The sequence below is a fragment of the Chelmon rostratus genome, chromosome 2, assembly GCF_017976325.1.
Source record: "Chelmon rostratus isolate fCheRos1 chromosome 2, fCheRos1.pri, whole genome shotgun sequence".
NCBI lineage: Eukaryota > Metazoa > Chordata > Actinopteri > Chaetodontiformes > Chaetodontidae > Chelmon > Chelmon rostratus.
The window spans coordinates 13508642-13534526 of record NC_055659.1 but is presented as its reverse complement, the minus strand read 5'-3'; the positions used below and the strand labels follow the sequence as shown (position 1 = coordinate 13534526).

General features: G+C 41.0%; 1 protein-coding gene across 1 annotated transcript in view; it reads right to left on the bottom strand.

The window, feature by feature from the left end:
• Nucleotides 1–23551, bottom strand: part of foxj3 (forkhead box J3) — a 72201-nt gene extending 48650 nt beyond the window's left edge. Inside the window, exon 1 of the mRNA XM_041957365.1 lies at nucleotides 23325–23551. The gene's annotated coding sequence lies outside the window, so the exon portion shown is untranslated. The remainder of the gene's footprint in view (nucleotides 1–23324) is intronic.
• Between the last annotated feature and the right edge of the window lie 2334 nt (nucleotides 23552–25885).

Genomic DNA, 25885 nt, shown 5'->3' with positions numbered 1-25885 from the left:
ACTACCCACAAAATATACAACATATTAAAATAAGCTCACTTTACTGCCGTTAAATGCCACCTTCAGTCTAATGAATGAAACTAACCTTTCTCTGGTTTAGGAGTGACATTCTGCAAAACAGAGGGAACCACTGACTAAAGCAGAAGTAAAAGAGGCACACTGAAGGGAAGTACGTAAAACAAAACTGTGGATAAAACTGGTTTTACTATTTGAATTACAGTCCAAATGTTCTCAGTCAAGAGAAAAGCAAATGAGCAAAAATCAGGTTGCAGTTCCCAGTAGGGAGCAGTCTTTAAAGACAGATTTATAGATCTCTACTCTGGGCTTTGTTTTGTGTTGCTTTTGTTTTCTGGTCTCTCTCTCCTTGTGCTGTGTTTTATGTTGTATTGTATCTTTACCTTATTTGTTTATTCATTTTTATCTTTTCGTGTGTGTGATGCACTTTGTAACTGTGTGTACTAAAAAGTGCTATATAAACAAAGCTTTACTTACTGAGATGACATGACACCCCACAGGAAATGTTAGTCAAGGATGAGAAGCCAAATTGAAACAGACAGCATGCACACTTAATGTTTTCATCTGCCATAAGGTCAATAAATCTGAAGAAGTGTACTGTGTTTGACTAAACAAACACATATCAGTTTACCTGTAAGCTGAGTGCGTATGGGACCACTTTTGCAGGGATGAAAGCAGTGTAAGCAACTGCTAGCAAATGCAGAGAGGACAGAATCAGATGTAGCACTTACTTTGATGGGAAAATGGGTATTGGGGGAGAAAAAAAATCGTCTTTGGTGTGAATGAGTCAGCGTGGCTTATTTGACATGGTTTCATGCTCCTGCTCATGACCAGTGTTTTATGCAGGTCTGATGCTGTTCGAGCTGAGAGCGGGAAGGCCTGTGAAAAGGGGCTTTTGTTGCTGTGCCTGTGCTCACGACAGCGACCACTGAGGACTACACAAAGGCTTTTCTCCTCAACAGATATTAGTAGTTACTTGTACCCTCAGCCATGATTCCTCCTCTTCTTGAGTGGAAACACGCTTGACCATGACTAAAAAGTAGATGTTTGAGGTGAACAATGGATCTTTTCATCATTTTGGGAAAAATGGTTATTTGCTTTCTTTCTGACAGTCTGATTGGAGGATTGATACCAATCTAATGTCGGTTTGTTAAGTATGGAGTTAAAACCAGGAGACAATTAGCCTACCTCAGCACAAAGGCCGGAGGCAGAGGGAATCGGAGAGCCAGGCTCTTTCCTAAAATAAAAAAACTTGTTTATTAACTACCCCCAAGAACACTAATTAATGTATATCTTGTATATACACAGAAAAAATTGTGGCTGTTGGAGGCGTTACATTCTGTTTCTTGGCAACAAAGAGTGGTTGGTTGGTGCTATGGCGCAAGCATGTATCCCAAAATACCAACCTATAAAACTGGCAGATTAAATCCCAGATTGAATGCTATGTCCATCGTGTGTAATCTGTGTGAAAACAACATGACTACACTGACACATTACATCATTGTGTTGTTCTGTCTGTTAACAATGGCCGAGTGTGGGTTGAACCAATGATTAATATGTCATGTTGTGATTTCATGTGAAAGTGTGTAACATTTTTTTTACAAATATGCTTTTAATGTAAACATTTTTAAATAGTCCAAGCTATCTTAAATGATGCAATTATTTTTGTGGTCTCTTTTTGGTCACAACATTGGTCAGATTGCACTCTGTTCAATGCAATTTTTCTTATTGATAGGATTTCATTAGGTTTTATGACTGTTGTGAAGGGTTGTCTTTCGTACACTGTGTAATTTCTGCCACTAATTTCAGCGTTTCAATTAAAACGATAACGAAAGACATAGTTTGATGACATCATGAAGGAGCGTGGGATCATGGGAGTTGTTCATTTTATTTAATGTCAAAATATTCCGGCTCTGCACGCAGTTTTGCCCTGCTGGTTATCTGATGTCCGCCTGCTCTTTCGCTCCTCTTCCAGTTGGGTGAATTAAGAGTTTATTTCGACCAAGCCAGAGTTGGTGGTAATTGTAAGAACCAAGAAGGTTTTGGTGAATTTTATTTTGACTTTGTCAAGTTTGAATGAAGTGTGTTTTAAAAGGATAATACCGTTTCTGTAAAAAAGACTCAAACTCATAAAAGGTCTACCTCTGTAGGGATTGTTTCCAGAATGTTGTCAGACACTTAGAATAACAATCTGAGCATGTCAATGGCAAAAATAACTTTCAGTGGACGCACATTGATGGTGGCAAACGTCCGGAGGGATTGCACTGCAGTTCGTTTTGTGGCAGTTGGCTGCAGCGCTGTCGCTCGATACTGGGAAAACTTCAAAAACTGTTGTCTCTATTAGTCACTTGGACACGAATACATGGGAAAATAGGGCCCATTATCAGATAATATGTGACTGGAAATTCTCCCATTTGTTCTGGAGACTGAAATCTTCCAGAACACGTGGACCGGCACCGACTGGAAACTCTGCAAACAACGTCACTTTCATTGATTGAAAATGAAATGTAGGTCAAGCTGATACGAGTGAATAATTCAACAACACGGTGTAGGACATTATCTTTTTTGTTTACCCTGTCATGTCTAGGTATGTAGATCTCTTGAAAGACATGTTAATGTTGAAATAAGTAGTAGTAGTAGTAGTAGTAGTTTTGTTGTATTGGTTTGCCATCTGATGGACATAATGCACAAAAAACAGATACTCAAATCATTCTAAGCTATGAGGTTTTTATTTTAGAAAGAATAATCAAATGAGATAAAACGATTATTGTGACGTGTTCCATTTCAGAATGATGCTCTCATTTTGTCTTGTGTTATAAATACAGCGCTCCCTTTTCCTTTACAACGGTGCGCTTTCGCTCCTCCTTAAAAGCCCAAACTCACTCTTAGCCAGGCTGTGGCATGTTTAGCCCAGCTCGAGCCAAGATGACGGAAGGAGAGCCTTTGGTAGACGAGACAGTTAAAATCATTTCAGCTGTTAGACAGGAAGATACCACATGGCACGTGGGTGCGCACAGCAAGCGCACATATACACACACTCACACAGAGTGAACTTAAGTTGGGAGAGCAGGCAGGGACACTCGTTATGCACTGTTGAAATCCCAAATCCTCATACAAACAAGTTAGAAGAGAACATAAGCAGATGACGGCTTGCAGCGAATGTATCGGCTCTCTGCAATGATGACTGCATGCGCAGAATGTGTCCAGAGCCGACAGTATGTCGCTGGTCGCAAAGCACGTTCAATACTGAATAAGTTAGAGAAAACTTGCAGATAATACGCATCACGCAGACAGACGTGAATATGAGGGCACGGTGAAGCCCATGATGCTGTGGCACATATAAAACATTTTTTTTTATTAATTTTTTTATTTCTTCATTTTATTAATCTTTTAAAGTTCAAAGAAGTCTCCTGTTAAAAAGACAAGTTTTTTAAAGCTCAATAAATGTATGATATTTCAAAAGTCATTGAGTTACTGTGTTAAACAATCTAATCTCAATATTGACAAAAATAATCCTGATTATGATTTTTGCTATAATCGAGCAGCCACAATGTGGGTTTGTGATTTGCCATCTTCAGTTTGTGGTTTCATTTCTCGTGTAAAAAAGACACATACTTGCACAAAAAGAGACAAAAATGCCTTTATACTATTATATAACATTCCACCGCAGCTATTTCATTTCACTTTCTACCTAGAACACCTAGCTGCCTACCTAGAACAACTTCCCTTCGAATGCCTGTGCATTACTGTCATCATTTCCTCTCTGAGAAAAGAGTGGGCAATTCAGCTCGCATTCTCACTCCCACTTGCAGACATAAGACTGTTGATAGGTACCAGACCAGTGCTCTCCTGCACTTATCTGCAATTTCCGCGATTAATCCCCTTTTACTGCAGTCATGCATCCATCACGGGTAACACTCCAACAGCATGCGCCTGCTCAGCTGCACAGACACAACCATTAAGACCTATGATGGCTGTACTGCCATACATGCTACCTCAGAACTGTAGACGTGATGAATGCGGCATTAAAAACAATGTCACAAGGATTCAAACAGACCACAATAAATATTTACACCGCTGCTTGTTAAATGCTGTCCAGACTTTGGTGTGTGTGGAGAGAGAGAAAGAGAGAGTGCTTATAATGACAAGAATCTTCCTGTAGTGTGATGGTAACTTGGCAATAGGGAGGGGAATCACTAAGCGTGCTCCCTCTGTTATGCCTGAAGATTTGGCACATGCACTCACAACAACAACAGTGATGTAACCTGGTAACAAGCCTTTGGCATCTTTACTCTCGACCGAAACCCGGGTCATACCTTCCATATCAACAGCTTTATATCCAGCGTGGGAGAAGCCCTTGTTTTCCTAGCAATTGTAAGGGGGATAAACAGGGAGGGGTGGGAACTCTCCTCACCTGCCCTTCAGTCAAAGGGAGACTCCTCACTTTTTCCAGCCCTGGAGGCAAATTACTTAGTCAGGAGTTATTTTTGAGATCCCTCAAACTAAAATAGCAGTCAGTCTGAGTATTGTGATTGTACGTGAGCTCTGTAATCATGCAGTGAACTACCATAAGCCCCATCTTCATTAAGAAACAAAAAGTAGGTAACGGCAATGCCAAGGCAACAGCTTTTAATGTCAGTCTTCCTTCTCAATTAAAGGCTTAATGGTTCAGCTAAAACCACCCCCAGGAAGAAAGCATTAATAACCCAGTCCTTACTTGCATTTTTAGGATGTGTCAATTATCGCTTCACCGCTCACGCGACTGAGCACATTGTTCAGCTTATTGCAGCCTACAGCTGAGCTGGGCGCCAACCGGGGCCTCCACGCTTCTAACAGAATGTGCAAGAGTGTCTGTGTTTTATAGTGCAATCTTTGTGTCAGTGTTATTAGTGGGCTACGTTGTGTTAAAGTTGGTTTTTAAGGAGCAGGCAAGTGGACCTCTCTGCTGCGCTCTTAAAAAAGAAAAATGGTATACATGCTCTTTCTGCTCCCCAACTCCCTCAATCCCACTTCGCCCGTGGTTGAACAAATCAAGTCCATAATTATTCTGCCAATCAATCGTGAGCGCAACTGTGGCTGTGGGGCAGTTAAACGCTGAGGAGAGAGAGTTGTCAACAAAGCAAAGCAAAACCTTGAGCTCCTTTAAACCCACCGAACCTTAAAAAGGCGAGAGAGACACCTTTGTCTTATTAGACAGTGTCAAACAAAGAGAGGTCTTCTAAGTGAGTGGTAAAGAGAAAAAGCATTCAGCTGCTGCAGACGCACAAGAAGACAGGCAGGCAGACCAGGCAGAGGGACAGAGGATCAGAGTAGTGGAAGATCTGGGAGTTGGCGGTGGATCAGCTGAGCTGCTTCAGGCTGTCTGGAGAGGCCACAAAGCAAGCAACAGGGTTTGTGACCCCTGAATGCAGACACAGCCAAAGCAAAAGAAAAATGTGAATAGATGCAGCAGTGTTACATATCAGAGATATTAGAGAGATGCTCTCAGCAGTTTGCCACTTTCCATGTTAATGTGGCTTCGGTGGGCTGCATGTATATATAGATAAAGGGACAGAGAAAGACCTAGACAAAAAAGGAGCATGCACTCACAAGCAAAATACCCTCAGCTCATTGCATAATCTGCAGGTCAATACAAAAAAAAAAAATACATACAACATTGTAGTAATTGAATAAGCCTTTCCAGTGAATCAGAGCAGTGATCAGGAGGGGGCTCGTCTCTCCGGCCCCAACAGCTTGCCTGGGAGGGGGCCTTTGTTTTGGAGGTGGCAGGGGTGCCCCGACACCGACCATGCGAACCCAATTACCAAGGTCCCACGGCCTGGGGGCCCACATTAACACACTCCTCCCGGGAGGTTGACTCCATGCCAGCCTGGCAGCCAGCAAGATCCTGCTGCTGAATCACAAATAGACCACTTAAGGCACTGGCAGGCCAAGTGTTCTGGTGGCAATCTTGAGGGCCTATTCTCATCTGCATTCACTCGATGCAGTTCAACGTCAATGTTAAATATTGAGCCAGTCTCTGAGATGAGCAGTGAGGTAAGGTGAGCTTGGGTCCCTCTGCCTAGAATACAAAAGCTATCCAATGTCCATCGAAAACTCGTAGCCAGGAAAGCAGTGGTCCAACTGAGAGTACAGTTTATCTCTTTAGTAGTTATCTAGTCAGAATTTAGTCATAGACAGAAAACGTAAAAACGGCAGACATTCATTGGTTCCAGACTCTAAATTTGGAGGATATGATACTTTTTCTTTTCTAAGATGAATAATTTAGGGTTTTTCAGTTGTACAAAACAAGATATTTGATGATGAATTTGCCTTTTTTCTCTTATTTATGACATTTTAGATGTCAATCAATCAATTGACTGAGAAAATTATTGGAAGATTATCATGAACAGATGACTAATCTGAACTGTGAGAGAATATGTTCAAATACTCCCAATGTGTTGAGAATTACAAAAGAATGTTAGTTCTAATAAATAACTCATATTTAATCATCTACATAAACACAGAATGCAATGACTATCAAAAGAAAACAGTACACTTTCAGCTCAGAAATAAGAGATTTTTTTTGTCCTCTTATTCAACTCAGACACAACGTGGCATGGTTAAATGTGTCCATGTCATCCCTCGCTGAAAAAACGTATGAGCTTCATTTTCAAGTGCAACACAGATGTGTTAAAAAAGAAACCATGCTAGAATTACCCAAGCGTGATTTAAAGGAATTACCTGGGTGGGCAATGTATGTTCTGAGAGTGCTACACAGAGCAGGAATCAGGTCATGAATTTCAAATTTAGACAGTGGATCAGCACTGGCAGCTCTGAAGCTGGAGCTGAGAGAAGGAGCTGCAGCACCGGTTACACTCAGACAGAGCCCTCCCTTTCAAACACAGAAAGTACAAAGTAAAAACAAAATTCAAACGGAGTTGAAATAGCTTGAGGTTTGGTAGATTTGTTAGATGTTCACGTAAAGCCTAAAATCGTCTTCATTTAGGATGGCTGGAGCTAGAGTTATAATTAAAACCATTTTGCTTTTTAATCAATATTCAATCTCTCAGAAATAATTAACAGCATATTAAAGAGTTTACTGCCTGACAGAGCTGGATGCCTCTACATCATTAAGCTGTTGAAGCGCTGCTCTTTGACTCCTCATGTCCCATTTCACTGGTTTACTGCGCCTCCGTACAGGCTCTTTAAAATGCTGCTGGAGTCATACTGTACCTGCAGATAATAACACAGCCCACTGATAACATGCAGTGTGTATGCTCTCCCACTCTCACTGAGACATGGCTTTTAACATGTAACACATAAACACTTGAGGCTACATGAGTGAACATGTACGTGACAAATGTAAGGCTTATACAAGTCTGTTGAATGCAAAAAGCCTCACAGGAAATAGCAGCAAACTAGGATCGAGATTTTCAAGGCATATTGCTGAGGGGCGGCCACCTGCCACCATAAATCCATGCACTTTTCCCCTGAGTGATAATGCAGCCTGCATGCAAGTTGCACAACAATACAGCACAGCACAGCACAGCACAGAGCATATTAGAGGGATTAGAAGTCACAGGTCAATAGTTTCATATTTTCTTGGTGCTCCATCTTCTGCTTTACTCCTAGTGTCTAGTTTTTGACCTACAGACTCACTCTGTCAAACACATAATGTGCAGGTGTCACAAACACACACACACACACACACACACACACACACACACACACACACACACACACACACACACACACACACAGCCCACATGTACATACAAACACAAAGCGAAGATGGATATAGCCGAACCGATCAATCACCTGTTTGATCGAAAAACATTACATACCTGAAGAGAGGTGCAGTCAACATTTTCTACAGAGCCACTGCAGACTACAGTATGAAAGCACTCCAATCAGCTGTTGAATTTAACCAGAGCTGTCTTACGTCACCAGGAATTGTCTGTGTTTATACAAGCTAATAAATTCCTTGGGCATTCTCCAGATGACTTCCATGGTGATTCGGGCGGCTTGGTTTTCGTCTACTGCTGATTAAGGAAAGAGCAGCAGTGTAAAACATGAGACAGAGGCTGTCTACAGCGCTGTATGACAGACCGGGAATTTATTTTCACGTGGAACGGACAGCTGTCGGTGTCTATACCTGTTCTCTTCACCCTGCTCCGTTCCAGGTAATTTCAATTAATTTGGTTTCCTGGAGACAATGTTGCTATTTATCTGGGTGTGGATGAAGGGGGAACGTAAAAGCAGTCATTGTTGGTTTAAGCTCTGCAGTCAAAATACCTCCCGGCAAATAAACGGATTCATCACTGTGTGGTTACCGCCTTTACAAGAGTCACAATGGGTCATCACAAAACCTGAGGATTTACCATGACAAACAGCAGACACGTGAGTTAGGCCTAGAGTCAAAAGTTTTTGGCTTCTACTACTTAACTGACAGACAAGCTTTAATGGTAAAAATAGTGGCAACCCTGAAGAAAGGCTTTTAGGCAAATGATGGATTTGTTACTTGCATGATTTGGGCACAGGGCACGAATTAACTAACACGTGTGGAAGTGTGATACAGGGGAGTAACCAAAATAAAGAAAAAACAAGACTATTTGAATTTGGTGTGTGTCAATATACAATATATAGCCTTGAACTGCACATCTTTTCTGAAATTTGCCATGATTTTGGTTACATTTTCAATAATAACTAGGGCTGTACTGAATGTTTTTGTTGTTTTTTTTAATTGAAGATTCTATTGAGGTTTTCAAATGAAGCTTTGAATGTCTGTTGTCATATTTTGTGGCGTCACCAGCATAAAAAAAAATCCTCTAAAAAAAATCCTCAATTTGAACAAAGGGAAAAATCAGATAAAAAGTTAGTGTGAGTAATCTGACATCTTTTCTGTAGCTCTGATACAGCCGCTTCTCTCTGTTGTCACCATCCTCATTTATACAACATGAGCGATAGCTTTTAAGGCTACTGTGAGCCACACAACGCATGCGTACACTGGCGCTACTCTGGAAAGCCAGCAGTGCTGCGTATCGAAGTTGTTACCAATGTTACAATAAACATGGCAATCCTCTAGGCTGAAGTTCGAAAAACATCACAATGTTATGATCCATCAAATGTTGATTTTTAGAAGGCAAATGTCAGCCTTATGAATGAAGCTTCAAAGCCTCAAACTATTCGCTACAGCCTGAAAAATAACTTCGATCTTCTTTCGTCAATATGTAGAAAAGTTGTTTAGGACGTTTAAGAAAATGTGCTTTTTATATTTGAAGAAGACAGGATTGCTGCAGAGTGAATGAAAAATAAGAACACCACATAAAAAAAATATTTCTTCTTATATACCCACTCTGCATTTGCCAAAAATCAAACAGTAAGACAGTAACTTGGACTGATGTACAAGCAGCAGTAATGTTTGTACAAGAGAAAGAGGTGCACTGTAAACATTACTGATATCCTCATTGTAAAGGTGTCTTATAATCCCATAAGGGACGGCCTACAACATTGTATGATGCTTAAATAAAATAAAATTAATGCATCAGTGATAAAGCATGGATATTATGAAAAAGATCAGTGAATTTAACTGGCTTTTAGCGAAAAAAAAAAAGTTACTGTTCAGCATCCAATTTTCCCACCAGCACATGAATGTACTGCACTGTGGCATCAGGGTTCAACATTCAAAACACTACGCAGGTCCTTAAACATCATTACGCCCTTCAGCGTGAAGAAGCAGTACGGCAGTAATCTGAAAGTCTTGTTAGACAGAGGGAAGGAGCAGAGGGAGACACTGTACGACTATTGTGAAACTGGCTGTGGTGTTTCCAATGGGGAACTCTAATTTCAGAGGAGGAAGGTGAGGACACTGTGTGGGTAGCTGACATTTCATTCTGCTCTCTAGTATAATATTGGCCATGACGGGTCAACAGCTCATTCCCAACTTGTGAAATAGTTTGTTTTTGTCATTGGTAGAGTCAGTTACACATACACACACAGACAAATAAAAAGTTCATGAAAAACACTGATCAGTTTATTGTCCGGTCTGTCTAAAACCACTTTATTGGGCGATGTGTCGCATTAGGGCGACAACTAAGCACTTTTTTGTCAGTTAATCAATAAGTCCCTTTTCTTATTACATAATTACAATGAAACAAACGGCAATTAAAGTTTGTCTTGCCAGCAGTCAAAAAAACCCAAAATATTCAGTTTACCATCATATTCTGATTAATTGACATGATTACTCATCAAGCATTTATTGAACTTTTGGGGGGAAAAAAACTTTGGACAGTGGATTTTTTTTTTTTTTTTTTTTTTTAACTTTAAATCTTTAATTGACCGCATTGGGCTGAAGCCAACATGCCACAGCCCGGCTGAGAGACAAAGTGCAGCACTGTAAATGAAAGGGCTGCGCTGGATTTATAACACAGGACAAAACAACAGCATCTTTGTGAAACAGAATGTGGCACAATATATCATAATTCATCATAATTGAACAATAAATTGGATGAATTTTAACTCTATGTCAAATGTGGTGGAAAATGCACAAAAGGATTGAGTTAGTTCCTGATTTTTAGAGCCTGGGGCATATTTTTAGTCTCTATTGGTGGGGGGGACAAACAAACAAACAAAAAATGCCCGATAGCCCTTAAATAGTTAAAGACCCCATGACATAGTGTAGGTCTCGGCTTATGTGAAGTGGCTGTTAACCTCATATTGATCCACAGAGCTCATCAAAAGTCTTGAGTGCTTTACATTATTGGATGGAGACAGAGGCCAAACCATCCCAACATTGACTGGGGATTTAATTCTTTATGAGTGAATAAAATCACATTTGCACAGCTATTGGACAGCCCAGCTCAGACGAATGGGGTTTGTGACAGACTTCATGGACTGCAGTGTGGCTGGCAGGTGAAATATTCCTGCTGCATTTCAGTCAACGCACCCATAGCACTGCATTTACCCGCCACCCATAAATCATTAGAACTAGTGTCCAGTTTATGTAAGGTTAAAGAATCTACAGATGGAAAACTGATCAACCGGTTTTGAGGATTTTCTTCAATCATGTGGTTGCATCTTGAAACTATTGGTGTGATCTTTCTCTTCAGAAATGTTTGTTACCTTGTTATGTTAATGTTACGTCTTTGGAGTAAAACTGTAAAACTCCAGGCATTCACAAACCTCGGAATTACATCAACAAGCATTAGGATGCTACACTTTCAGCAGAATCCATACAAAAGCCTCATTACACTTGCTAACAGTGATGATGATGATGCACTGTTTTTTTTTTTTTCACACCACGTCTTGCTGGTGTAAAAGATAAGGCTAATTAACGTGGCACCATTTGCATCTTTACCACAATGTTTCAACAGTGAAGGGAAGAAAGCAGCCACAGCAGGCTAATGAATGTTTGATTTGAGAGGGAAGACTTCCTGTCACTTCAGCGCTCCTGACATAACCCTCTCCTAAACCCCTTAAATTCTTGTGCTCTGCTATCTGGTACGGCTGTCGGCGTCTCACCTTTTTCCTCCACCTTCCCTTTCTCCACTTTAAATTCCTGAGTTCATACCCCATGCCCCCTCCTCCCCCAACCCCCACCCCACACACTACCCCCACCACCACCACCACCACCACACAGGCTGCGCTCATTACAGCGGATTTGCATGTCTGCTCCAGAGCAGTATGAGAGGAGATGAAACAGAACTCCCAGTGGCTGCCTCTGCAGAGCTTCACTCATCTGACAGAAAGAGCTCCACCTTGGGCCCCAGACACAGTCAGCAAACAAATGCAGGCTTCTTAAACAGGCCACACACACACACACACACACACACACACACACACACACACACACACATGTGTTGTGTGTGTGTGTGTGTGTGTGTGTGTGTATGTACATACAAACACAAAGATACTCTACCAGAAAGAATTTACACTGCACAATATTCAGTTTAAATATATCTATATGCAGGAAATAAATTGAAAAACAGAAGTCTACCTTGCAGCACATTGCTCCCCTCCCTGTGCATTACCAATCAAGCCTGCTCTGCTCAGCTGAGAAGGATGAGACCACAAATTACGTTTCTATGCCACCGGTCTCCATTCTCACTGCAAGATCACACACCTAAGTCCAATGACAATCTCTTTCATGTGCATGTCATGGTCTCCCACCTCATCCTTTTCATTTTACTATCCCGATTTGTGAGACAGCTACAGCTGGGTGACAGCACAAAAATCCAGACAACCGTACCAATACATAATTGTATTATGACTCAATACTCATAATGAGATAATTTCAGTAACATAAACACTGGAGAACTTTTGTTTTGTGTAACATTTGTTTTAAGCACAATATTACTGCTTTAATGACTTGTCAACCAATTGATCAGCTGATTTGACAGAAAATTGGCACCAATTTTGAGTAATTTATTGAACTTATTTTACTTGTTCCAGCTCTTCAAATTTGCAGGTTGCCATAAACTTTTGTTAAACTTTATATTGTAATTTCGAATATTTAATAAATTCCACACAACTAAGGAGCAGGGATAGTTCTATTCTTTTGGTCACTAATGAGTAAATGCATATCCTAAACTAAAAAAAAGAGCAAAACCACAGAAAAAGGGGAAAATGTGCATGATTCGTTTTTGGTCCTCTTCAAATTAGGTGCTTTTGTTCAGGATGACTCCCATAATGAAAGTGGTGCATCATGCGCCGTGATTCACTGTGAAAGAGAAGGGGAGAGAGATGTATACCGTACATGCTCCTGACCTGACCTGTGTTGTTCCCCACGTACCGCAGACCTCACATACGTAACATAGCACTAAGCCTTGATAACCTGCAAACTATGGATCATAAAGGTCATTGAGGAAAAAAAAAATCAATGTTTAACAAAGTTTAACATTTTTTATACTCTGGACTTATCTTTTTTTATATGTATATACATATAAAAAAATCAACAAACACATTCTGATGATATGAACAGTCTAATTTTGCATTTTTTTTGCATCATGTTGACAAGGAAAATCCTACTCAGTCCACTCTGACTCATACGTATATGAGGGCTTACTCAGCAGACAAATAAAATAAAGAGAAATAAAAAATGAGAACTTGGACATTTTTTTTAAGACTTTCAGATCCATATTCTCAGAAAGCTGCATTGTAAGGTCGAAATTTGATATATTTAGAGACATTACTACTAGCATACTGTATTTGAACATAAATAATAGGGAACATGTGACAATTGCAAATGAGTCACAAGCAAGGTGATTTAAGGCCCCAACACAAAGCAGGGGTTACTGGCTCCCTGTATACTGTCCCACTGATATCAAAATTATTTTCAAGACAATCTTTCAACAAAAAACTGTCCAGCAGGAATTTCAACAAAGGGTAGGCTGTGGGTAAAATAATCTTGGCGAATCATACAACCACAGCCAAAAGCTCAAGCTGCATAAAATGAAGCATACAGTAGAAATTTACTAGGATGATGATACCCTCTCCAAATATGTCTCCAAAGTCTGAAATAAAACTGGACCAAACTCAGATGCTGAACTGGCGACAGAGGTGATTCTAGTCAAAAGGTACAAAAGTAAACACTGCCATTTGCAACTATGTCAAATTTGTATTCAACTATAAGCAGTCTTGTTTGTGAAATACAATGGGACACTAAATGTCACTTCATTCATTGTGTAGCACTGCGTGTGACCTCTACTTGAAATGCATTTAAAATTCACTGATGCAAATTGTTCCAGCTTTAAAATTACTATGCATGTCCCGTGACTGAAAAACATGTGTGGTTCTCTGGCAAATAATGAGCAGTGCCACAGCACATATTTGGGTATGACCAGATTTTGTGCAGGAGGCAGTAGCAGGAAAATTTAACTAGCAGCAGTACCACCAGTGTTGTCCCGCTTCTTGGTTCAGTAGCAATATTCTAGCAAACCACACGATCAGTAAATACAAGGACATGCTTTTGTTGCAGACTGAGCAAATAGTATATAGGCGTGCCATTGGACTGAGAAATTTCATGTTTGATCTTCACGAAGGCACCAGGAGGATTTCACTGAAAGCAAAATGTTTGATAAAACAAAAAGGGAAATCATAATGCCAGAGTGGTGGTCAAAGTGGTTCACCACTGGGACCTCTTAAAAAGCAGCAAAAACATGACAAAATTCATTGCAGAACAGACAAGATAAAAAAAAAAAAAGGTTTCAAAAAGGCAGTCATTTTGGATGACTAAATAGGGATTATCAGGCATAAACCCAAGCAGCAATCAGCATTAACCAAAGACTTAATAATTTGTTCCTCTCCAATTATAGTCACTTTTGTCAGAGCATCATTTTGACTTTCTTTGACTGGACTTACACAAAAAAGGCAGAAATCACAGCACTGTGAGCTGCCTGCAGAACTTAGCTGGAGTGTGGCCAGGCTGTACAGCGCACATTAAGTCATTAAAGCCCCCATGCTCACAGTCCTTCCGTAACCCCCCCACTGTACACACCAGTAAACCCCCCCAGCCCCAAGCCTTTCAGGGCAAACGCTGCCTTCTGCATCTTAATAAGAGGAGGGAAACTAGAAGGGAAGTGAAGGCATGGCAGTCTTTTAGAGGAAGCTGAATAAATGACTGAACACACACCCTGGGGCGGGCATGCCGGGGGGTTTCCAGGAGGTCGGAGCAAGCGGGGCCAATCGTGTCAAGACGAAGGCGGCAGACTAAAACAAAACTGACATATCAAAGCAGCCAAGCCTTGTAGAAGGGAAAAGAGCAGCCAAGACACCACATTCAACTGCACAGCTTGTTTCTGCTTCAATGAGAGACAACACGACCAAAAAACGGCAATTAGCGATTAAAGTGGAAATTCTATCCGCTGCAAAGCAGCATCTTTTTCCAATCAAAAACTGACTAAAACCATCAAACCATCTGAGTGATCCTATGGCTTTTGATCCCATCCTTGTTTTCTTTTCAGAGGTAGGCAAACTAAACCGGGCATTTGCGAGACTGCTTCTGTACCCAACCTTTTTTATCTCTCATCGTAATCCACATAATATTTAAGCGCAACTGTTCAAACTTTACCTAGACAGTACAACCAAAACTCTATCATTACCAAAACAAACTGAGTAGGCCTTGAGGCGACTTTCACTGATTCATGTAGATAAATGCTTTGTCTACATGTAGAAACCATAATCCCTGACAACCTGGATAAACTGGGAATGAGCAAAATAAAAGCACACAGATACTGCAGGATTATGACAGCACTTAAATGAGTTATATTTTTGAATTGGCTTGATGAAAGCCAATGTGGCCTTAAACTCAGTTTACTTCTAATGAGATATCAAAGCTCAACTGTTTACTCTGTATCTTCTTTCTGTGTGATAATGAAGGGAATCCTCTGAGGTGGCTGCCATGCTGACACAGCCTTTAGGTGCTTAAATCCAAAAATGGGTGCATTAAGTGCATTTTAATTGACTTATATTTACCCACTGTATTGTCTTGCAAATAAAAAAGATCTTCCGGCACTCCTAGAAGACTTAAAAAGTAGGTCACTGAGTCTCCAGTGAGTCATAGATTTTGGCAGGGGACCAAGCAGAGCAGGTATGGGAGAGAGAGCTAGAGCTGACAGGGCCCTAATAGTATACTGATACAATTTCATCAGTATTATAAAGATAATCAAGTTTACTTACGGCTCTGTGCATTTTGTGGCAAAATGTGATATTAAGCAAAATTGGATGTAGAGGTTTAGGGAATTAAAACCAGAAAACTGGGGTGTTACACATTTAACTGTATCATAAATTTGCACACACAGTTATATTGTAGTCAGGCCTCTTGAGGAACATATAAGCCTACTAACTGCATTCAGACTCCTCTACAGTCTTTTCATTCCACCATATAAATTTCTTTCAGTAAGGCAGAGACAGATTTCTCACATTGCAGGTGCAGTCTCGTTCCTCTCTAGAGCCAAGGCCCCGGGCATTCCTCCCAGGGCCACAGCACCTTGGCAGAATGGCTGACTTATGGGGTCAGAGCTGGGCCTGAGATTCCCAAGCAGTTACTTTTTGAAGGCAGTGACTCAGCCTGGTCAAAGCTGTCAAGTCACACAGCCACCTAAGGACAACCACATTTTGAGCTTGCGCTGGTGTGCACGTCTCCGGTCCTGTGACCAATACACTGATACTTTCTTAATTCCATTGAGCAACTGGCACAGACCACGTCCTCTTAGCCACTGAGCCCCTCCTCCAGCTAACCTCTCCGCCCTCTCATTCATCCACCCTGAGGGAGAGGCATGCAGGCCAGAGGAAGTATGACTCATCTGAGTAACAAGATGCATTCTTCTGAATTCTCTACAGACGTGCTGTTTGCTAAGTGAAGAGCACAGGAGAGTATGGCGCAGAGAGAGATAAAAAAAAAAAAGAAGTGAGGAAACTAAAAGAAACAATCAAGAGATGGACTACGTGTGAGAGGAAGAAAGAGGGATGGGGTGGGAATGATGGGGCAAGAGCGAGTCATCAGTTGTGTGGGTTCCCTGGTCCACACAGATCGACATTTCCTCCAACTCCACAGAGAGAATCCCTGGCTTCTGTTAGGGGTTTTCTGAATCACAGATGGAGACTCCAAGTACTACATCTAAGGCTAATCCATCAGGTTTCACAAAGAAAAAAAAGTGACAAATGACAACAACAGAGACATTTTGACATGCGATTCTGCTGAGCAAGCAAAGGACTGTGAGGCACAAGAAAGAGGTGTTAAATCAGGTCTATCAGATCCACCGCAGCTCCTTCCCAGCTAACACCACATCTGCTTAACTTGGCACTCGCCCCTACAGATCATGAGCCTAACACACCACATCACACACAGTCTGCAACTTCAACATGAAGCTATATCTGGACCGGCCCACATTAACATTGTCTGAAATAACAAAACAAATAAAGAAGCTGCACACAGCCCCCAAGTCTGATCAACTGACACAAGGCTGTTGACATGAGGCCTGTCTTGTGATTTCATGATAAATAATCAGTCTTCCACCACTCAGCGAAAGATGAACTTGAGTGATGTGACAGTAAACCACATCCTCAAGACTCCACTATTAAACCGTAAGAAGCAGACATCAACTGTGGACATAGTTAAACCAGCCCTCTCTGACTTTCCTCTCCGAGTCTGCAGATTGACATTCAAACACGTGAAAAGTTCTTCATAGTTACAACATTTCTGCACAGTGAACACACACACCGTACACAGCAAAAAGTCAATAAGCCTATGACGGCTGACATCACTGCAATTTGCATTGCACACTTCCTTTACAGATACTCATACTTCTGCAGCAAACAAGCAAATGTATTCAACAAAAGAGATTGTGCCACCAAACATCACTGACCATCTTCAGCTTGTGATTTAAAGCCTCTCAAAGCTAGTTTGGTAACACTGCATTGCTGTAAATTTTTGGCTGACAAGACAACCCTCCTATATTTTTAAATCAAGAGTGAGTATATCTAAAGTTCTGGTGAATTGTGCACAACATCCAGTGTTTACCTACGCTCATACGCATGCACCAAACACCACCTCACAAAGCAGTGAGATTATCATATTCAATCAGTTCTGGTTTATTAATCAGAATCAGATTTATTGCCAAGTAGGTTTTCACATACTAGGAATTTGCCTTGATATATTGGTGCATAACAATAATTATAGTATGAGGAAAATATAAATAAAGATGAAAGCAAGTCCTGCAAGTCAAAAAGCAGAAGTCGAAAATTAACTTACGACATATAACAATAAGAGATGAAAAATATATTAGAAAAACAATATGTGCAGCATGACCATTATCATGATAAACCTGTACAGTTTTGTGCAGAAATTTGTAAAAGTTAACAGTATTAAGTTTAAGGAACATTTGTGATGTGAAAGACAGCCAGTTCTCTTGCTATGGTATCACCTCTATATCACAGCTAAAATACATGCAGTCCACAGAGGGGAGCTGAAGGTAGCATTTGGGAATATAATGTTTTCTAATGGTCATTTCTCAATGAAATTTTAGTACAGGAGTGTTGCCCCTATCGGTATGCTCTGTCATACATAATAGCTCTGTGGCTGCCAATCTGCAGACAGAGCTGCTCTGTTTAGCCTGTTGTTGGTGCCACCATCTTTTGTTTTAAATTTTACCTGGAAGTGAATTTTGTATCTGCCACAGGAGCCAGTGTAATGATTAAAACAGATACCAAATATTACAATGAAAGCCTGGTTCTTATTACTTAAGCTGTGTCAGCTCAGCGAGCTTCTCTTCCTGCACACAGTTCGAAAGTCTCCTAAGAGTATGAATCATATAAGCATATCAATTGCTTCTACTGAGTAAAGAACAAAAAAGCTTAAGAGAAATATGCTGATACGGAGGGCCTATCAAAACGCATGGACAAAGCACACAATATGATGAATTAATTATTAAATCCTTCAAGGCACTGAAAAGTCAAGCCAGTTTTTTCATTAAGGACTTGGTTATTCAGTGTGAAATCTCAAACAGCACAGCTATGTAGAGTACAATGCATTTAGTCTTAAAACTTTTGTTATACATGTCATTAAGTACCACATTAACTTCCCTTTAATGGAGGGGATTTGTAGGCCCTGATTTCGTTTGCACATTTAGTGCACAACAACCACCTAACACACTTCTGTTCATGTATACCTCATCCAGTTCCTTGACTTGAACTTCATGCAAACTTAAGATCAAACTGAACACTCATAATAGACTTGCCACAAAATTCATTAGTCTTTTTGCTACCACAAAGCTAGAATGAGTCACAGAAACCACCATGCACGACAGGAGCCGCCAATCCCCCACCAACCCCCACCCCACCCTTTTCTCCTACACTTTCTAAACTTACCCAGCAAGCTCTAGTGTGGGTAGTTACAGTACTTCCCCTGTAGAGAGAGAAGGGCCCTGATTAGTCAGACTGGGGAAATAAATGGCTAAACACTTTCAGATAAAACATGCAGCCGAGCAAATGCGCCGATAATATTAGGCAACGAACCGGTTGAATTAATCATCACATACTTCCCTCACTGATTCATGTCCATATGCAACCCCAACCCAGGACGTGGATTGGAGCATATAGGACTAGTTCACTGACAGATTCAACTCAATAGACTAGGAGGGGTGGGATGAGGAGAACTAGGCAGTGTATTGCTGGATGAATAAAAAATGAAAGTGTAGTGCTTCAGTAAATTCGCTCTCTCCATCCCGTGAGGAGGGTGGGTGGTGAAGGGGTGGGGGTGATGGAGGAGAAGAGGCTCGTTTGAAAACTGAACCAGTGCTGCATTCCCACATCCACCCATATCCAGCGAGGGGCTCTTTAAAAATTCATTAATTTACAGCAAAAATAGATTAAAGCACCCAGCTGAGCAAAACTCAAAATTTGGCTCCTGAATAACATTAATGATAAAACATCTCCCTCAAGCTCAGGGGGTTTTGCCTGAAGAAAGAGTGCTGGCTTTTTTCACCTTACAGCACCTTGAGAATAATTTATTTTCAATCATTACTAAAATAATGCATTTCTAATTGTCATTTTTAATTACGCTTTCCTCCGGATGAAAAAAAAGGAGCTGTGCAAAAACCTGCATAAACTAATTAAAATCCATCCAAGGATCTGCCATTCCCATGATGCCATGCCAATGTCATTCTATTCACCATTTGATATCTCAGCTACAGAGACTCAATGACAGCTGCTCCAGGCCCCAAAAAACGCCTAGAACTGCAGTTACAGTAATTGCTCTGGCCAGCACTAAATGAGGTTCACTTAAGTGCAATTATCCCCCTCTGATCTCTCACATAAAGAGACTTCTTTAACATGGAGAAGTGGGCTCACACAATGTGACTGCAAACAAGATTCAAATTGGAATCAGGGAGGCATTTCCAGCAGATGAATAGCTTCATAGCTCATCTGCATTCTAGTGATGCACGGTGTTGCTAATGAAGACTGAGCCAGTCCCTTCTCACCATCACGCCTTCCATGAGAGCAAAACTTCACACTGGATATAAGCTGAGTATGGGCAGAAATTTCTTACAAAACTGTCCAGTCATTTGGCCGGAGCTGCAGTGGAGGATGGCCGAGCCTCCACGCAGAGTAAACAGCTGTTGGGAAGAAAAGGAAGATCCTGTTTTTCTGCCCAATCCAAGGTGAAAAAAATGCTCTGAAGGACAAGATGATGGGCGATGAAGTGAAGAGAAAGAAACTCCAACTAAAATAACTTCACATTTCAGAGCAGAGAGGAATTGAAACAAGTGCTCTTTGGATTCGGACCAAAAATAAGTCATCATAAAAATGCTGAAGTGAGGCCCTTTGACCAACAGCATTACCACTACACCATGCCAAAAAATATATCAGCCATCCTCATGAATAAATTGCCATCTGCCAATCGAATAACACAATAGGTTTTGAGCCTGAGGGGTAAGATGTGGCAGTCTAATAGGGGTTGCTACAGAGGGTACCTGTTGGGTGCTGTCCAACTAAAAAGGGTGGTGAGGAGGGGGGCTGTGATGGGCATTCATATTGCCACAGGCTCAACTACCACCAGGAGTCTGATAACTGCATCTCACGGATGGCCATTTGAATAATCACTTCAACAAGGGGAGAAATTAAAAAGCCTCTCAGTGAGACGGGGCTAGGCACAAGGCCACATCCTGAATTCCAAATGAGAAGCTTGTATTCAAAAAGTAGAAACCTGTTCTAAATTCACTCTCTATACAGGCTTGCTGACCCTTGACATCTATCCAAATTAGACCCATATCATGTCATTATTCTATTTAATCTATTAAATTATACACTATCACCCTGAAGCTGAACATGATCTGTGACACAATGATGAAATGTCTATATTTATTTACACGTAGACTCCATGTTCCTCACCTCTTACATGTGATGAAAAAGTGATTTTTCTTCAGAGATGATAGACAAATGTGCTACCAGTGCCACACACACACACACACACACACACACACACACACACACACACGAAGACCTTGAGGATGTGTTTTTAAACCATTAGGCAGTAGACTTCTCAAAGACTGCTGCAGGCTGAAACCACCATTAAAGAGAAGCTATATGACATCCACCATTCAGACTTTTAAATGGCTACTCTGTGAATAAACAGAAGTGTAATCTTCTCTATATTTTCTTCACAACTATTTAGTCCATTCATCAAAACCCTGACGTTGTTTTAAAAAGGGATCAATAAAAAGTCTCTAACTCTGCTTAATGTGAGATTTGAGGTAAAATTGCAAATAGTCATCACATTACTAAAAATGCTTAGAATCACCAAAACATGCATAAACAGTCTCTAAGTCTGAGCCTGCAGAACATCTTTAGTCATGAACAAAACTGAATAACCACAATGCCTATAAACTAACAAAATTTGATAGATGCAATAGTAGCGCTCTAAGGAACAAATTTTACAATGTGTGTGCCGTGATTCACATAGCTGCACGCGATCTGTAAAAAGCACGCATTGGCTGCACTCTAGTTCTATTCTTTAGCAGCGAGCCAGCAAACAACAGTAAAATGTCACTTCCGCTGTCTATGCCAATTATTCTGCTGCTGTATTTCACATAGCTGTTTCAATTGGCGTAAGTTATAGCTTGTTAAAACAACATTCTTTCTAAAAAGCTGAAGTTCATGAACAGCACCAGGGATCAGAGCATTTCTCGTGAAGGAGTGAAGAGCGTTAGATCGAGCTAGGGACACTGCAATAAAATGCCAATCAACATAAACTGCACATGGTGCCTCTTTGGTGCAGTTCCGTGACTAACTCACAGAGTACAGTTGCAGGACAATTGACAGAAAGGGGGAAAAATACTCATTTGTAGGCAATATGACAAATTAAACTGCTCTGGCTCTGCTTACCTGGATTGAGTAACCTCAAAACTTAAGCACCATGTGTCCTCTAAAGCTGCATGCACAGAAAGCCTCGATCCAGACAGCTCGCTGTAGGCCTGCTATTTAAAGGATGGCTGATTAAGAAGCAAACCAGGTCTGACCTTTGATTGTGGGTGCTGACTAACACTCTGGGCATTTCGTTAGTTGAAGCGGAAGGTTTGGCAGGGTTGGGATGTTCGGGGGGACTTTAGAATGTTGTGTTTTAGTCAGAAAGTCAACCTCTTCATGCTGGCTTTATAACAGACTAAACTTAAGTAAAGGAGTATATGACGATCAGCTAATAACTTGCACCTCATTGCACCTCAATCGTGGCTATGACAACGTGACTTCATTGATAAAACTTGCACAAGTTGACAGCGGGGAAAATTTAGAGTTCAGTCATCCATCCTCTAATAAAGGCCGTCAGGATAAAACAAGGGCACTGTTTTGTATACAGCTGCACGCAAATGCCACAGCTGTTTAGTTTGAAGTCGTAGCATTAACTAATCAGCGTCCTGAGCGATCACACGCCAACTGGTGAAACATCAAAGCAAACACAAACATGCCCTGAGAAATGTCTTGCACACAGGACCGAATATTTGACTGCAACACCGTCTGTGCCATCTCAGGGCAATCCGCAAGGGTACACCACCACCAGAGGCAAGGCACAGTCCCGAGATCAAATTCAGTAGCATAAAATTCACCTGATACATGCTTTGCACTTGTTGATTGTCCACCCACATGACAAACCTGCGCCTCCTCACACAGCTCGACTAGTTTTACATATCATTTATTTCTCGAGGAATTTATTAGCCGGCCGAGAAACAGACGATTGACAGACGAGAAAACACACTGCAACAGCTGTGAGTCAAATACCATCAGAGCACGCAGGAAAGCCAAATGACACTGGGTTCATACACACACACAAAAACACACACACTTCATGCTGGACACAGAACGCCTCACATACCAAACAGCTAGCTAACGATAGCTGTTGGGAGGGCTGGGAGAGGTCATTATATCCATCTAATGCGAGGAAAACAACGCGCACACCTATTAGTGCTGGCCCGGGAAAAAGCACCGACAACGCTCAGCTAAAGTTAGCTGCCTACCAAAACTGGCTAGCTAGCTGTCAAAGTTGCCCTGTCAGTTGTCACCGGTTGCACGGCGGTGCTAGCAGGCTAACGCAAGAGCTGTCAACTTGGAGAGTTACAGCAACACGGCCGGGGTGTACGGACACTGACCACAGGCAAACACAGATTGGCTCTCTCAGAAAAAGGTGTCCCCGCACGCCCCGCCACAGCGAGCGTAAAGCTGTGTGTCAGGGCCTGTTCGCCGGGCTCAATCCCCAGAACTTCAGTGCAGCTCACTTCCCCGTTAAAGTCGTCCATTTCGTGGGCCTTAGTTCAACTTCCATGCCCGTGTAGCTCACTTACTCTGGGTGAAAGCTGCTGTGACGCTGGCTCCCTGTAATCCTGATGGTAGTTTCTGAGTAACTGCCCCCTCCCCTTCCTTCAACCTCCTCTTCTTCAGCTAGCAGGGGCTCCCCAGGAGTGTCCTGTGCTCTTGACGTTATCGTCCTGTGCAAAGAGACGCCGTAGTCGTAGCTTCGCCGGTGTGCCCGCGGTACCGTGGCGTCCCTCCTCAGCTTCTCTCCGCCTTCTCCCGTTTGCCTTTCTCTCGGCGGCCGAGCCAACATCCGGGACTCTCCCCCGTTTGGTTGAAGTGCCCGGAACTACTTTCACATACGACGACGCACATGAAGGTGTTTTTTCTCTCTCTCACCACCCCTGCCGCCACAGAAACTAGCGCGCGGTCAAATGCACGAGCCCGCGGTGGAAACAGCAGTGGGTGCGCCCACACATGAACTTGCCTGTCAATCAATTGAACAGCAAATCAGCTTCATTTAAAGAACACTGTAAGTGAATATAACACAGCGTGCCTTCTGGTGTAACACATAGCATAATAAATGAACTGAAAAAACATAAAACATAAGTCAGGATCACAGAATAAAAGCCGAAAACCACCATAACCACCAGAAAACAGTCCACATGGCCAGTACGGTCGAATAAGTCACCTTTTATAAGGGACTTATATGTCTCCATTAATAGTTTTATCCAAGGATAATAAATAATTTAGACTTTTAGATCAGTTAGAAGACATTAATGTAAAGAAGGTAAGGGTTGCCAGGATTTAAAAATCCCACTGACTGGTGTGTATCCTCTCTATTTGTTAATACTGCAGTTATACATGATGGTAATCTATTTATAAACACGTGTGAGGTTCACACTTTCAAACAAGCCTTTAAATCCGCAGTTATACATGTTAATTCATTGTTAATAAATGTTTTTGGTCCAGATTTGCTGGTGTTTTTTCAAGAAATGGACGTCATCCATTAGAGGACCTTTCTGATGAATTATATAGCTAAAAAAAAAACCAAAAAAAAAAAAAAAAACTACATGGCCCTGCTGGTGGATAAACACCAGGGGATTTTTTTTTTTTTTTACATCCTGGCACACCGAAAGTTGTTTTTATTAATAGATGATAACAGGTCTAGCATTAGTTAATGATCTAGACTACTAAGCCAAGTAAGTTAAGTGTGCTTTATCTTTGTGCTAAAATAAAGAACACGGAAGCTGCTGAAAAAAATACCAAAGATTCTAGTCCATGTTGAAAATATGCATCTTTTGTGAGTGCATGTTTGAGAGAAATAAAATAATTGATAGATTTTAATTTATATTCTGTATAAGTGGTTATGCACTAGAAGTGCTTTGAAGAATGAATTCATAAGATACTACATGCAAGGTTACTGCACAATTTCAATTGCAGACCAATGTTGAAAGAAGACCTGAAAAACCATCTCCAATCTCAAACTTAACCATGGTCTAAATGCTGTCTCTGAATTCTTGTGGTGAAATACTGAACTCATTCATTCATTCTTTGTGCATGGCCTAAAAATAGTCCCATTTAAATATAGTGAGAGCTTTTTTTATATATTATTATTGTTCGCATCCCCCTTTAAAATCCAACCACATCTAATTCTCCATTATACTGCACATCAGGTACTTAATAAACCCCTAAATCCCCCCATCCCCACCCCCCAAAAAAGAAAGGAAAGACTTTTGTTTTGTTTTGTTTTGTTTTGTTTTTTTACCAAGGACATGACCTCAGTGTCCTTAATCATCGGTATCTGAAGCCCTGGTGCTCAGTAGTCTAGTGAGTTCACATTGATCTTATTGGAATTCTATTTTCCTACCTCCTGTAATATAACTGTAGGTTTTATGGTTACTATGATAATTGATATAGAAAGAAGAAAGTTGCTGTAAGGGATGGTTCATTTACATCAACTAATCGTTTTATGAGTTCTGATGACAGAGTTTTGAGAGGTCCTTTCAGTCCTCTCATATGGCTCAAGCTTCCACGTTGCAGCCTTTAACACAGGCTGTCAGAAAAGTGCATTAGAGCCTCTATAGAAAACAAAACAAGAGATGCTCCAAAACCCCACACAGCTCTTTGCTATTTTTACATTTTACAAGATAATTATAAGATAAATATTTTATTTCTATTCTTTGTCTATAGGCCTGTGTATTTAATCTAAAATATTCTATAATTTGACAGTAGCTGTTTTGTATTGCATCCACTTTTGAGCATTTTTATATTTTATGCACCTTTTCCATTTCCAGTCCAAACAGCCTGACCGAGTGCCTCTTAAATATACAGGACTCCAGGTATGGATTTATCCAAACCTGAACCAGCATATAGCATTTCATTAACTGGTGGTGTCTCAGTAAAAGAGTGGCCTTTTCATTTTTATAAATGTGAACATATGCTCACCAGCCACTTCAGCACACTTGTGCAATCTAATGCGATTCGATGCAGCAGCTCTGCCATAAAATTTACCTTTATAAAGGTAGTCCAGTTTTGACTGACACTGTCAGAGAGGTATTCATTTATCATGTTTATAATTGAGGTTGTAGTTTGCAGTGGGGTTGAACTG